The following is a 13,040-nucleotide window of genomic DNA, read 5'->3' on the forward strand; positions in this document are numbered from 1 at the left end:
AATGTGAGGAGCTGAATGACCAACTCGTCCTCCTTTTTCTTGTGTTATTATTATTATTAAAGACTGCAGCTAAAAAAAAGGCTCACTTTGTGCTATTGATTAAAAGAAGATGCATCTTAAATACAGTTGGTGGAAATAAAAAATGATCAGTACTTTCAGAAGAACTGAAACTGTTGGAAGCATTCAGTTGGTCAGGTAGAGAAAAAGTTTCTCTATTTCTGCTATCTCAGATGATGAGTGTTTCCAGAGTCTTCTGTTTCAATTTCAGATTCCTGTCATTAATAATTTTCTGGTTTTCTTTCAGAAGGAAATTAGTTGGAGCTTGTGAGATTGATCTGCAGAGTTGTGTGTGGAGAGTGTAGAGAGGTTTCAGGACTGCTCTGATAGAATAGAAGCAGGCAAAGGCTTGATAAGCTACATGGCTTGTGCTTTAACAGATTATTATTCTGTAAATCTAATGATCAATTTATGCACAGAATCTTATGAGTATTATTACACTATTGATAACTTTTTTTAGTGAGGTTGTATGAAGCATAATGCCATCAGTCCCATTCTCCACCCCCCCCCTTAATTCCCTATGACCTTGTTACCTATTCTCTTTCACATACCTATTGATGTGTACATGGATTTTAGCAAGGCATTTGATAAGGTACCCCATGCAAGGCTTATTGAGAAAATAAGGAGGCATGGGATCCAAGGGGACATTGCTTTGTGGATCCAGAACTGGTTTGCCCACAGAAGGCAAAGAGTGGTTGTAGATGGGACGTATTCTGCATGGAGGCCGGTGACCAGTGGTGTGCCTCAGGGATCTCTTCTGGGACACCTACTGTTTGTGATGTTTATAAATGACCTGGATGAAGAAGTGGAGGGATGGGTTAGTAAATTGCTGATGACACAAAGGTTGGGGGTGTTGTGGATAGCGTGGAGGGCTGTCAGAGGTTACAACGGGACATTGATAGGATGCAAAACTGGGCTGGGAAGTGGCAGATGCAATTCAACCCAGATAAGTGTGAGGTTGTCCATTTTGGTAGGTCAAATATGATGACAGGATATAGTATTAATGGTAAGACTCTTGGAAGTGTGGAGGATCAGAGGGACCTTGGGGTCCGAGTCTATAGGACACTAAAAGCTGCTACACAGGTTGACTCTGTGGTTAAGAAGGCATACGGTGCATTGGCCTTCATCAATTGTGGGATTGAGTTTAAGAGCGATATAGGACCCTGGTCAGACCCCGCTTGGAGTACTGTGATCATTTCTGGTCACCTCACTGTAGGAAAGGCGTGGAAACCATAGAAAGGGTGTAGAGGAGATTTACATGGATGTTGCCTGGATTAGGGAGCGTGCCTTATGAGAATAGATTGAGTGAACTCGGCCTTTTCTCCTTGGGAGCAACGGAGGATGAGTGGTGACTTGATAGAGGTGCACAAGATAATGAGAGGCATTGACTGTGTGGATAGTTAGAGGCTTTTCCCCAGGGCTAAAATGGCTAGCACAAGAGGGCACAGTTTTAAGGTGCTTGGAAGTAGGTATAGAGGAAATGTCAGGGCTAAGTTTTTTTACGCAGAGAGTGGTGACTGCGTGGTATGGGTTGCCGGCGGCGGCGGTGGAGGTGGAAACGATAGGGTCTTTTAAGAGATTCCTGGATGGCTACATGGAGCTTAGAAATATGGAGGGCTATGGATAAAGCCTAGGTAGTTCTAAGGTAGGGACATGTTCAGCACAGCTTTGTGGGCCGAAGGGCCTGTATTGTGCTGTATGTTTTCTGTTTCTATGATTTTTAATGCTACTTAAAGTAGTTACCCGGGTTAGCACGTAGCCAAGTGGTTAAGGCATTCGTCTAGTGATTTGAAGGTCGCTAGTTCGAGCCTTGGCTGAGGCAGTGTGTTGTGTCCTTAAGCAAGGCACTTAACCACACAGTGCTTTGCGACAACACCAGTGCCAAGCTGTATGAGTCCTAATGCTTTTCCCTTGGACAACATCGGTGGCATGGAGAGGGGAGACTTGCAGCATGGGCAACTGCTGGTCTTCCATACAGCCTTGCCCAGGCCTGCGCCCTGGAAACCTTCCAAGGTGCAAATCCATGGTCTCATGGGACTAATGGATGCCTATAAAGTAGTTACCCTGAGGGCCTGAATAGTACTGAGTTGCCATTTTCCCAACAAAGTTCAATGGGAATCTCTTGCCACTTACAGTAAAGGGTAACTTACAGTATTCATTTAACCTACTAGAACATCTTCAGGGAGGATTTACTAGACTAATATTATGAATGTGTGTGCTGTCTTCTGATGGAAGGTTTCATCTGTGGAGTTTAGAAGAATTAAAGGGACTTCATTAAGACATATTGAATCCTGTATAGTCATGGCAAAGTGGATGTGGAAAGGATTTAGAACTTGGGTTCACTGTTTATAAAGTATAATGATATAGCAGGACCTGGTAACCAGGAATGTTCCTGACCTCCAATGCTGTCAGGGTGGAGTATGCTTCTGGCCATATGGTTTTCCTCTATGTTTTCTAGTTGGCTCTAATTTTCTCCCATATCTGAAAGAAATGTTGGTTAGCAGATTAGTTGACTACTGTAAATTATCCAGTGCATGGGCGGATGCTAGAAGAGCAAGGAGGAAGTTAATGGGCTTGTGAAAGGGAATTGCACTGAACCAGCACGGAATCACTTTGCTGAATGGACTTTCATGTCATTACGAAATGTGCCATTTTTATGAGAATTATCGTTAGGTCTCTGCTTCCATTGACCTTTGAAACAGAAGATCTTTGAACAGCAGTTTTTTAAGATAGATGCATATGTCAGGTCTAGTTTACTGTCATATGCACAGGTACATGTGATATACAAGTGCAATGAAAAACGTGCAGCAGCATCACAGGCACCTAGCATCATATAAGCAGCATTCACAAAAAATGAATTAGTCATAAATTATGCACAATTTTTTAGAGGAGAATATGATTAGAACAAAAAAGTCAATTTTAAGCGAGGTGGTCAGAATGGTTGTAGTGTTTCTAAACTATAATGATTAGGGTTTTGGCAGTTGTTGAGCTTTTCATCAATTTGGTGTGTCTGATTTGACCCGCATTTTTATCAATGCACCATCTATCCAAATGCATCATGCAAGAAACTGATGAGGTTCTGATCAACATATCACGGATACCATCCTTCACTCCACAGACTCTGTCTTACTTTCACTGCCTCGATAAAGACCTTAAGACGTAGGAGCAGAATTGAGCCCATCGACTCTGCTCTGCCATTCCATTACGGCTGAAGTATTATCCCTGTCATTCTCATTCTCCTGCCTTCTCCCTGTAACTTTTGACACCTTCACTAATCAAGAAACTCCACTTTAAATGTACCCAATGACTTGGCCTCCACAGCCATCTATATCAATGCATTCCGCAGATTCACCACACTCTGGCTAAAGAAATTTCTCCTCACCTCTGTACGAAAGGGATATCCTTCTAACGTTATGCCCTTTGGTCCTAGATTATCCCATTAATGGCCACCCTTATCTAGGCCTTTCATTATTCAGTAGGTTTCAGTGAGATTGCTTCCCCACCGCCCACTTTATTTTTCTAAACTAGCGAGTAAACGCCCAGAGCCATAAAACACTACTCATACATTAGGGCTTTCATTCTCCGGAAACATTCTAGCAGCCCAAAACTGCTCACAATAATAAATGTCTGATCATTGCCTTATAAAGCCTCAGCATTGCATCTTTGTTTTTATATTCTAGTCCTTTCAATGCATGCTAACGTAGCATTTGCCTTCCTTATCACAAACTCGACCTGCAAGTTAAGCTTTAGGGAATCCTTCATGAGGACTCTCAAGTACCTCTGATTTTTAAATGTTCTCCTCGTTTAGAATATAGTCCACATGTTTATTCCTTCAGTTTCCACCTCCCTACACTATATTCCATCTGCCACTTTATTGCCCATTCCCCCAATGTGTATTCTTGGATGTTATGCTCCCAGCTGTGATCTTTCAACCACCACTCAGTGATGCGCATATCATACTTGCTAATCTCTAAATGTGTTACAAGATCATCTATCTTATTCTGAACGCTGTGTGCGTCCATATGTAACACCAGCAGTCCTGTATTCATCGCCCTTTTTGATTTTGGCCTCTTGTTACACTTCAACTCGTCCCACTGACTGCAATTTTGCCCTATCATCTGCCTGTCCTTCACTGTCCAGTACACACCGCATCCAGTTGTATACCAACTGGTCCATCATCAGCCTTATCACTCCGGTTCTCAACCCCTGCCAAATTATTTCAAACCCTAGCATCTCTAGCAAATCTGTTTGCAAGAATATTGGTCTCCCCCCCCCAACCCCCACTCCCCACTCAGGTTCAAATGTAACCCATCCTCTTTGTACAGGTCATCCAATCCCCAGAAGAGATCCCAATGATCCTAGAAATCTGAAACCCTGACCCCTGCACTAATTCTTCAGCCACACATTCATCTGCCAAATTATCCAGTTCTTACCCTCGCAGGCAAGTGGCATTCGCTTTAGAAAAGTTACTTGTTTCCTTTTTATTGCTGTCCTATTTCGCCCTTTTTTTAACAAAAGACAGAGAGTTGAGTGTGTATGAACACAGCAAAATAAAACGAAGTGGGAATTATCCGCTGTCTAAACCTCCAACATTGGCCTTGGCAGGAGGACTAGCGCCTGCGTACTCCTGAGTCCTTCGACGTGTTTCGCGAGCGCGCAGCGGGGATGTGAGCGGGGTTTGCCATGCGCGCACACAAGGAAGCGGCGGGGCCCCGCGTGTTACTGGGGAGACGCGCTCGAGTGGTGCCTCTGCTGAAACTCAGGGACTTTATTCCAGTTACCAGAGCGATCAAGGATCGGTCAAGAGCGGTTCCAGGTAAGGAGCGCACCACAGTGTAATCGGTCGATTAACGCCGCTGGTGGACTGTGGTTTCCCGGGTCTGTACAATGTGTGAGTGTGAGCAGCCCAGCTAGGCCCAATCCCTGTACTGCATGGGTCTAGCATTCGTATGCTCCTACTACACTTTACACTATTACTTTGTTTGAAATATATGCTGGTTTTACTCGTTGAATAGAAACCCGGCACCCATCTGCGTCCATGCCGGTCAGGACATCTTGTTCTGATAGTTTCCGATTCTTTTTGTTGCAAAAAAAAGTCTAAATTGAAGCTTTGAAATATAATAAGTTTTTCTGTAGTGAAATGTGTGCTAAATTTCTTATTTTTTTAAAAAAGCCATGTAACTGCACTATAATTTGTTAGGCTTTGCTTTTGTTGAAGTATCGAGACTTAAATTCTTCTGTAGGTTTTTGATGTCCATGTTTTATCATCGATTTTGATCCTTAACTTCCAACTTCATACTTGCACGTACCAAGGTTTGATACCTCTCTGTACAATTCAGATTTTGCTTTTATTCTGTGTTGCCTGTTTCTTTTTTGTAGTTTACTGTTTTATTAACTAGAGCATAGTTCTGATTATTTCTCTGAACTAATACTCTCTTTGATCAGAATTCATTGTTCTGCCCCATTTTTCTAAAGCTGATATTAATGATCAGATACAAGAGAAAATCTGCAGATGCTGGAAATCCGAGCAACACATACACAAAATGCTGGAGGAACTCAGCAGGCTGGACAGCATAGATGGAAAAGAGTACAGTCGACGTTTCGGGCCAAAACCCTTCGGCAGGACATGGAACTCTTTGATAGGTTTCAACCCAAAATATAAACTGTGCTCTTTTTCCATAGATGCTGCCTGGCCTGCTGAGTTCCTCCAGCATTTTGTGTGCGTTAGTGATTAGATCCCTGCATAATTAACAATGGAGTAATATATCAACAATTTCAAAATAGTTAAAAGTACCAGGTGTTATTATTTGTTATAAATTTCTGCATTTTACTCTTTCCAAATGAAATCACTAATAAGTTTCTAAATAATATTTTGTGGAGTGAACCAAGACCACATCAGTTAGTGAGAGGTACATCTAAAGCTTTTATTTTTTTTAAACTCTGTTTTGCCATCTTAAAATGCCTTGGTTTAAGAAATAATTGAAGTATTTACATCCTGTACGGGATGGTCTGTCTGAAGGAATGTTGTTTTGTTTGGTGGTATACATGTGTACGATTGATTGACAATAAACTGAACTTGAAAAGTTTTACCAAATTTGTTCAACTCCTTGTTGGTTAGATCTATCAAAACTCTTCTCTATTTAAATGATATTGATGCTTTCAGCTTTGATATTTGGGATAATTTTGTCTCCACATCTTTCTGTATATCCATCATTAACAATTGGTAAGTTTGTTTATTACTGCTGCATGGGAAAACTTGCTTGCTGTCTATTCATACAGATCAATTTATAACAACATTGCATTGAGGTAGTACAAAATAAGATAGAGTGTAGAATAAAGTATTACAGTTATAGAGGAAGTGCAGTGCAAGTATACTGAAAGATGCAAGGTGACAACAAGGTTGATTATGAGATCAAGAATCCACCTTATTGTACCAGGGAATTGTCCTGTAGCCTTATTACAACATAATGCATCCAGATAGGATATGTTGCACTAATAAAAATTTGTTAATGGTCAAAGGGGACATGTCAAATGCTTGAGGAAGTAAAGCTGCTGGAAAGCTTTCTTGGCCATGGAGTCAACGTGGTTGGACCAGGGCCAGTTTTTGGTGATGTTCACTCACAGGATATTGATTCTCTCAACCCTCCTGACTTCAGCGCGATTGATGTGAACAGGAGGATTGCAGCCCCTCTGCTGTCCTGAAGTCAATTACCCATTCTTTCATTTTGCTGACTTTGAGATAAAGATTGTTGTCATAACACCATGTCACTAGGCTCTGTATTGCCTTCCAGTATTCTGACTCATGGTTATTTGAAATATGGCCCACTACTGTGGCGTCATCTACAAACCTGTAGATAGGGGTTCCCATCATTTTTTATGCCATGGACCAATACCATGAAACAAGGGGTCTGGATCTTAGATTGGGAAGCACTGCTGGATTTAAAGCAGAATCTGGCCATGCAGTCATGAGTGTATGGGGAGCAATAGGAGGCAGAGGAAGCAGCTGTGTGGTGCACCAGTGTTGAAGATAATCAGGGTGGGTATGTTGCGGCCTATCCTTACTGATTGTTGTCTGCTGGTCAGGAAGTCAACAAAGAGTGCAAAGAGGGGTGTTGAGTCCTAGCTCCAGCAGTGTGGAGATGAGCTTGCTTGGAATTATATTGTTGGTGGTGGAGCTAAAGTCAATAAGCAGTAGTCTAGCATAGGTGCCCTTACTGTTCTGATGCTTCAGAGATGAGCATAGGGTCAGGGAGAGAGCTTCTGCTGCAGACATGTTTCAACGGTAAGGGAATTGCAGTGGGTCGAGGTTGTCGAGTTAATGCATGCCATGACCAGCCTCTGAAACACTTCAAGATCGTGGATGTCAGAACCACTGAGACGTACTTTTTAAGGCTTTTTTCTTAGCTAACAGGATAATAACGGTCTTATTAAAGCAGGCGGGAACCTCAGACTGAAGCAAGAAGGGGCTAAAAAATGTGTGCAAGTACCCCAGCTTGCTGATTTGCACAAGATCTAAAACAGTACCAGGGATACCATCTGAGCCAGATGCTTTCCATGGTGTCATTCCAGAAGACTGATCCTATCCATAAGACCATAAGACAAAGGAGCAGAAGTCAGCCATTCAGCCCATCAAGTCTGCTCCGCCATTTTATCATGAGGTGATCCATTCTCCTATTTAGTCCCACTCCCCCGCCTTCTCACCATAACCTTTGATGCCCTGGCTACTCAGATACCTATCAATCTCTGCCTTAAATACACACAATGACTTGGCCTCCACTGCTGCCCGTGGCAACAAATTCCATAGATTCACCACCCTCTGTCTATCGCTACAACAGTGACTGTGTGTTCAGGAGCATTGGAAGCTGCTGGGTGGGTTTTCTGTTCCATACAACATATTGTTCCTTTACAGAAGATTCATATAAGCATTGATTAATAATATTATTTAACAAGGTTTTTTTGTCATTTATCAGAGAATTATATTGTGTGGTGACTGATTATGACTAACAGATTTACTACATGTTACATGTTAAATACTTCATTTAAAAAAAATACCTTATAGGGTGTGTTATCGATTAAAGAATGCATTATAGAAACATAGAAACATAGAAAATAGGTGCAGGAGTAGGCCATTCGGCCCTTCGAGCCTGCACCACCATTTATTATGATCATGGCTGATCATCCAACTCAGAACCCAGCCTTCCCTCCATACCCCCTGACCCCTGTAGCCACAAGGGCCATATCTAACTTCCTTTTAAACATAGCTAATGAATTGGCCTCAACAGTTTGCTGTGGCAGAGAATTCCACAGATTCACCACTCTCTGTGTGAAGAAGTTTTTCCTAACCTCGGTCCTAAAAGGCTTCCCCTCTATCCTCAAACTGTGACCCCTCGTTCTAGACCTCCCCAACATCGGGAACAATCTTCCCGCATCTAGCCTGTCCAATCCCTTTAGGATCTTATACGTTTCAATCAGATCCCCCCTCAATCTTCTAAATTCCAACGAGTACAAGCCCAGTTCATCCAGTCTTTCTTCATATGAAAGACCTGCCATCCCAGGAATCAATCTGGTGAACCTTCTTTGTACTCCCTCTATGGCAAAGATGTCTTTCCTCAGATTAGGGGACCAAAACTGCACACAATACTCCAGGTGTGGTCTCACCAAGGCCTTGTACAACTGCAGTAGTACCTCCCTGCTCCTGTACTCGAATCCTCTCGCTATAAACAGGTAGATGCAATGGGAAGAATAAAGGAAACAGTAACTGCCTTATGATTTTTGGCATTTTATAGTTCATTACATTCCTGGGTCATGGAATGCAGATACCAAGTAATAAATTGGTGAAAAAGTATTATGAAATATGGTCTCAAAATAGATACAATCTTAACTATTGAACAAATCAAAGTAAGAAATCATTAAATTTCCATTGCATGTGCACTGGTATTTACTCAGAGGATGTGGTGGAGGTTTGAATAAGAATTGGTGTGGGCAGGATACCAGCAGCAGATTCCTGGTTGAACTAATATCCAAAGAAACCTGCAGGATAGAATTAGAAATAAATAATAGATAATGTTGACTCCACGAGTCAATGCAACAACTGTGGAGAGAGAACCAGAATGAACTTAATATTAACCCTGTTTCCGTCTTCATATGTCTGAATACTAGAAGATGTTGTTCTTACAATTTGAACTGATGAGTGAGGCCCTCCACTGGTCAGGGTTGACCATAGATGTTCTGTTTCAGCTGTCTACGTGATATGCAATCCAGGGCAGTGTGATAAGGAGAGCGAGCTGTCACCCATGTAGCAGGCTTCCTCTTTCCACACAGTTGATGAATCAAAAGGAACAGTAGAGACCAAAACAGTTTGGCACCAGCCGGATCGCAGGAGTTGCCAGTCCTTGGGGTTTACTCCTGAAGCCTTCCCCATGAGTGGGTGTAGTGCAAGGCAGCGGGGGTTTGAGATCAGCTTTTTCCTTCTAGATGAGTTGCCTAACATGGCTCACCAGTCCCATCTGCCCTAAGTGACTGGTTTTAAGGTTTCTGTAACCTGCCTTTGCCCCTTCATCTGGGCATAGTAGCTGAGCCACACGTGAAAGCCAAGAGTTGGGCTTGGTTGTCAGAGGCTACACACACCACTGGGAGCGTTTAGTAAGGAGCTGGTCTTATCTGCATTATTCCCCAGCTGAAACAACATTAAGGAACTGGCTTTGAGTACACTTTAGCATTTTCTGTATTATTGCTTGTCAGATCTTATGATGGAAAGGTGATCATCAATGAATCAAGAACGCAGGTACTGGAGGAAAATATGCTGAGAAACTGCAGGATCTGGAAGCAAAAGGATATATAGTCAACCTTTCATGTTGAGACCCTGCATCAAGACTGTGAATGTAGAGGGAAATTGATGTTTTGGGTGCAGTTGTTGGTAGCTGACCTTGACCTTATCCAGGATTACAGAAGACCAAGTTCAAGTTGTAAGAACAACATCTTGTATTCTGTTGGGAGCTTGGATTTGAACATTGAATTTTCTGGTTTCAGGTGATACATATCGTCTGTTCTCCTCCCACTTGTATTTCACATTCTTCTGTTTACCTAATTTTCATCCCACTTTTTTCACCTTTCCCATTCTCTTTCTTTCCTACCACCCCCCAACACTTGCTTCCATCTGCCCATCATGTCCTTCCACCTATCACCTGCCAACCTCTGCCCTATGTCGCCCTCACCTGATTCCACCTGTCATCTGCTTGGTCTCTTCTATCTGGCCTTGAATTGTGACATGCTGACAATCTGTCCTGATGCTGTTTCTTGGCCTGAAGTGTTGACATTCATGTTTTGGCTTCACAGCTGCTTCACTGAGTTCTTCCAGAATTCTGTTTTATTACTAAATTGTTGGATCAATGAGTTACTCCTGCAGCTATGTCCTGTGGCTAGGATGATCAAACTCCCAACAAGTACAACCATCTTTTTCTCTGAGAAGACTGAGTCTAGCCATTGGAGTTTGTTTCCCATGATACTAAGCGATTGAATGTTTAACCAGGCTTTGTTGATGTATTTGTTTTCTACTGCAATGATGTCAAGGATAATCATTCATATCTTACTTCCAGTATTTATCTCTTTGGTCTCTTTGAACAGAGGCTGTGCTGAGGAAGCAGCTCTGGAAAAATTCAAATTGGACATCAGTTTGGAATAAATGCCATTTGATAGTGTTAGGGACATCTTATTTTCCTTTGTTGTTGATCGAGAGTAGATTGATCGGATGATAATCAGCAAGATTCTATATTCTATAACTTTCTGCTGCTCAGATCCATGTAGTCCTTTGTTCCAGCTCCAGCATCTTGGCAGTCCCATCAGAGTGATCATGAATAGTGATTTTCAATTAAAAGTGGGAAACAATTAACAATGCAGAACTCAGTGCTATAGTTACAGAGAAAACACAGAGCAGGCAGACATTTAAGTACAAGGGTATAACGAGGTAGACTGTGAGGTCAAGAGTCCCATTTTAGTGGACCATTGATTAGTCTCACCTGGTCTCCTGAGCTTGGTGGTGTGTGCTTTCAGGCTTTTTTTTTTAAGTCTTCTGCCCTTCAGGGCAGGTGAAGAAGAGGGAATATCTGGAGCTTGTATGGTCCTTGATTATGTTGGCTGCTCTACCGAGGCAGTGAGAAGTGTAGACAGAGTCCATGGAGGGGAGGCTGGTCTCTATGATGTGCTGAGCCGTGTCCACGGCTCAGTGTAGTGTTTTGTGGTCTTCTGCGGAGCAGTTACCATACCAACCAGTGATGCATCCAGATAGGATGTTTTCTGTGTTGTATTGATAAATTGCTGGGAAGTACTAGCATGGATTTTGGAAGGAGGTCTTCCTATTGTTCACATAGAGGATATTTTGCTTCTCCATGACTAGTACAAACTAGATTAAGGAAGAGTTACAGCTTGCAAATACAAATATTAACATATATTAGAAACTGTTGATCATGCTTTCATGGACTCCGGTGCACATGAGATAAATAATGGTGTAAGGCATGATTTTTGAGCTTTCTGAAAATGTGATAAAGAGCATGGAAGTCATTGGTTGAGATGCCTGACTGATTAGTTGATTACGAATAGGGACAAGTTAAGGCAGTATGATAGATTTGGGCATCAGATAAATGTATTACAGATGATGGTGATAATGAATATCACAGAGTATGATAATTTGGTCACAGCCAATATTAATTGTTGCATTGAGGGGATTGAAATGGAATTGGAATAGAAATAAGAAAGAAAGATTTGTGATTGATTAGGAGTTTGCAAGGATTGCATAATCAAGAAAAGAATTTTAAACAGAAGTGGATGACAGTGGTTTTCTGAAGTTCCAGAATGTCTGTTGGTCTGCACGTGAGGACAAGAAGGGAAATTACATGTACTGCAATGAAAGCATAAATGCTGGAGACAAAGCAGGTCAGGCAGCATCTGTGGAATGAGTTAACATCTCACCTGCCAAGCCGAGTAATCTACCTGGTCAGGAAGGATGTCATCCCACAAGAGTAAGAACTACTCACACCAGTGCCTTATAAAGCTGCATCATTACTTCCATGCTTTTATATTTTAGCCTTCTCGAAATTAATGCTAACATTGCATTTGCCTTCTTTACCATCAACTCATCCTGCAAGTTAACCTTTAGTGAATCCTGCACGAGGACTTGGATTTTTGAATTTTCTCCTCGTTTAGAAAATAGTTTGTGCTTTTATTCCTTTTACCAAAGTGCATGACCATACACTTCTTGACACTGTCTTCCATCTGCCATATCCTTGCCCATTCTCCAAATCTGTCTAAGTACTTGTGCAGCCTCCCTTGTATCTTCGCATGGTCTACAAACTTGGCCACAGAGCCATTAATTCTGTCATCCATCTCATTGACATATAACTTAAAAAGAAGTGGTCCTAACACCAACACCTGCGGAACACCACTAGTCACCGGCACTAACGGATAAGACTCCCTTTATTCTCGCTCTTTGCCTCCTGACAGGCAACCAATGCTCTATCCATACAAGTATCTTGTAATATCATGGGCTCTTATCTTGTTAAGCAGCTTCATGTGCAGCACACTTTAAATACCTGTGAAAACCTTTGGTATCCTCTTTGATATTATTGGCCAGCTTAGTTTCATATTTCATCTTTTTTCTCCTTGTGGCTTTTTTAGTTGCCTTCTGTTTTTTATAAGTTTCCCAATCGTCTGACTTCCCACTAATTTTTGCTCTATCATATGCCCTGTCTTTTGCTTTTTACGTAGGCCTTGACTTCCCATATCACCCATGGTTCCATCATTCTGCCTCGGGAATACTTCTTCTTTGGGATGTACCTATCCTGTGCCTACTGAATCACTCCCAGAAACTCTGAGCCATTGCTGCTCTGGAGCAATATGTTACTTATTTCAATTGAGATGTATTTTTTTTAGTTGGAGTTTATAGCTAAGCAGGGAAGAGTGTTGTGTATTCAATATTTCAGTAATTGAGT

General features: G+C 41.9%; 1 protein-coding gene across 2 annotated transcripts in view; it reads left to right on the top strand.

Annotated features, from left to right (window-relative positions):
* Positions 1-4,230: 4,230 nt before the first annotated feature.
* Positions 4,231-13,040, top strand: part of scap (SREBF chaperone) — a 125,940-nt gene continuing 117,130 nt past the window's right edge. For both annotated transcript variants that reach the window (XM_063057486.1, XM_063057479.1), the window contains exon 1: positions 4,231-4,873. The gene's annotated coding sequence lies outside the window, so the exon portion shown is untranslated. The remainder of the gene's footprint in view (positions 4,874-13,040) is intronic.

Source organism: Mobula hypostoma, chromosome 1, assembly GCF_963921235.1.
Source record: "Mobula hypostoma chromosome 1, sMobHyp1.1, whole genome shotgun sequence".
Classification (NCBI taxonomy): domain Eukaryota; kingdom Metazoa; phylum Chordata; class Chondrichthyes; order Myliobatiformes; family Myliobatidae; genus Mobula; species Mobula hypostoma.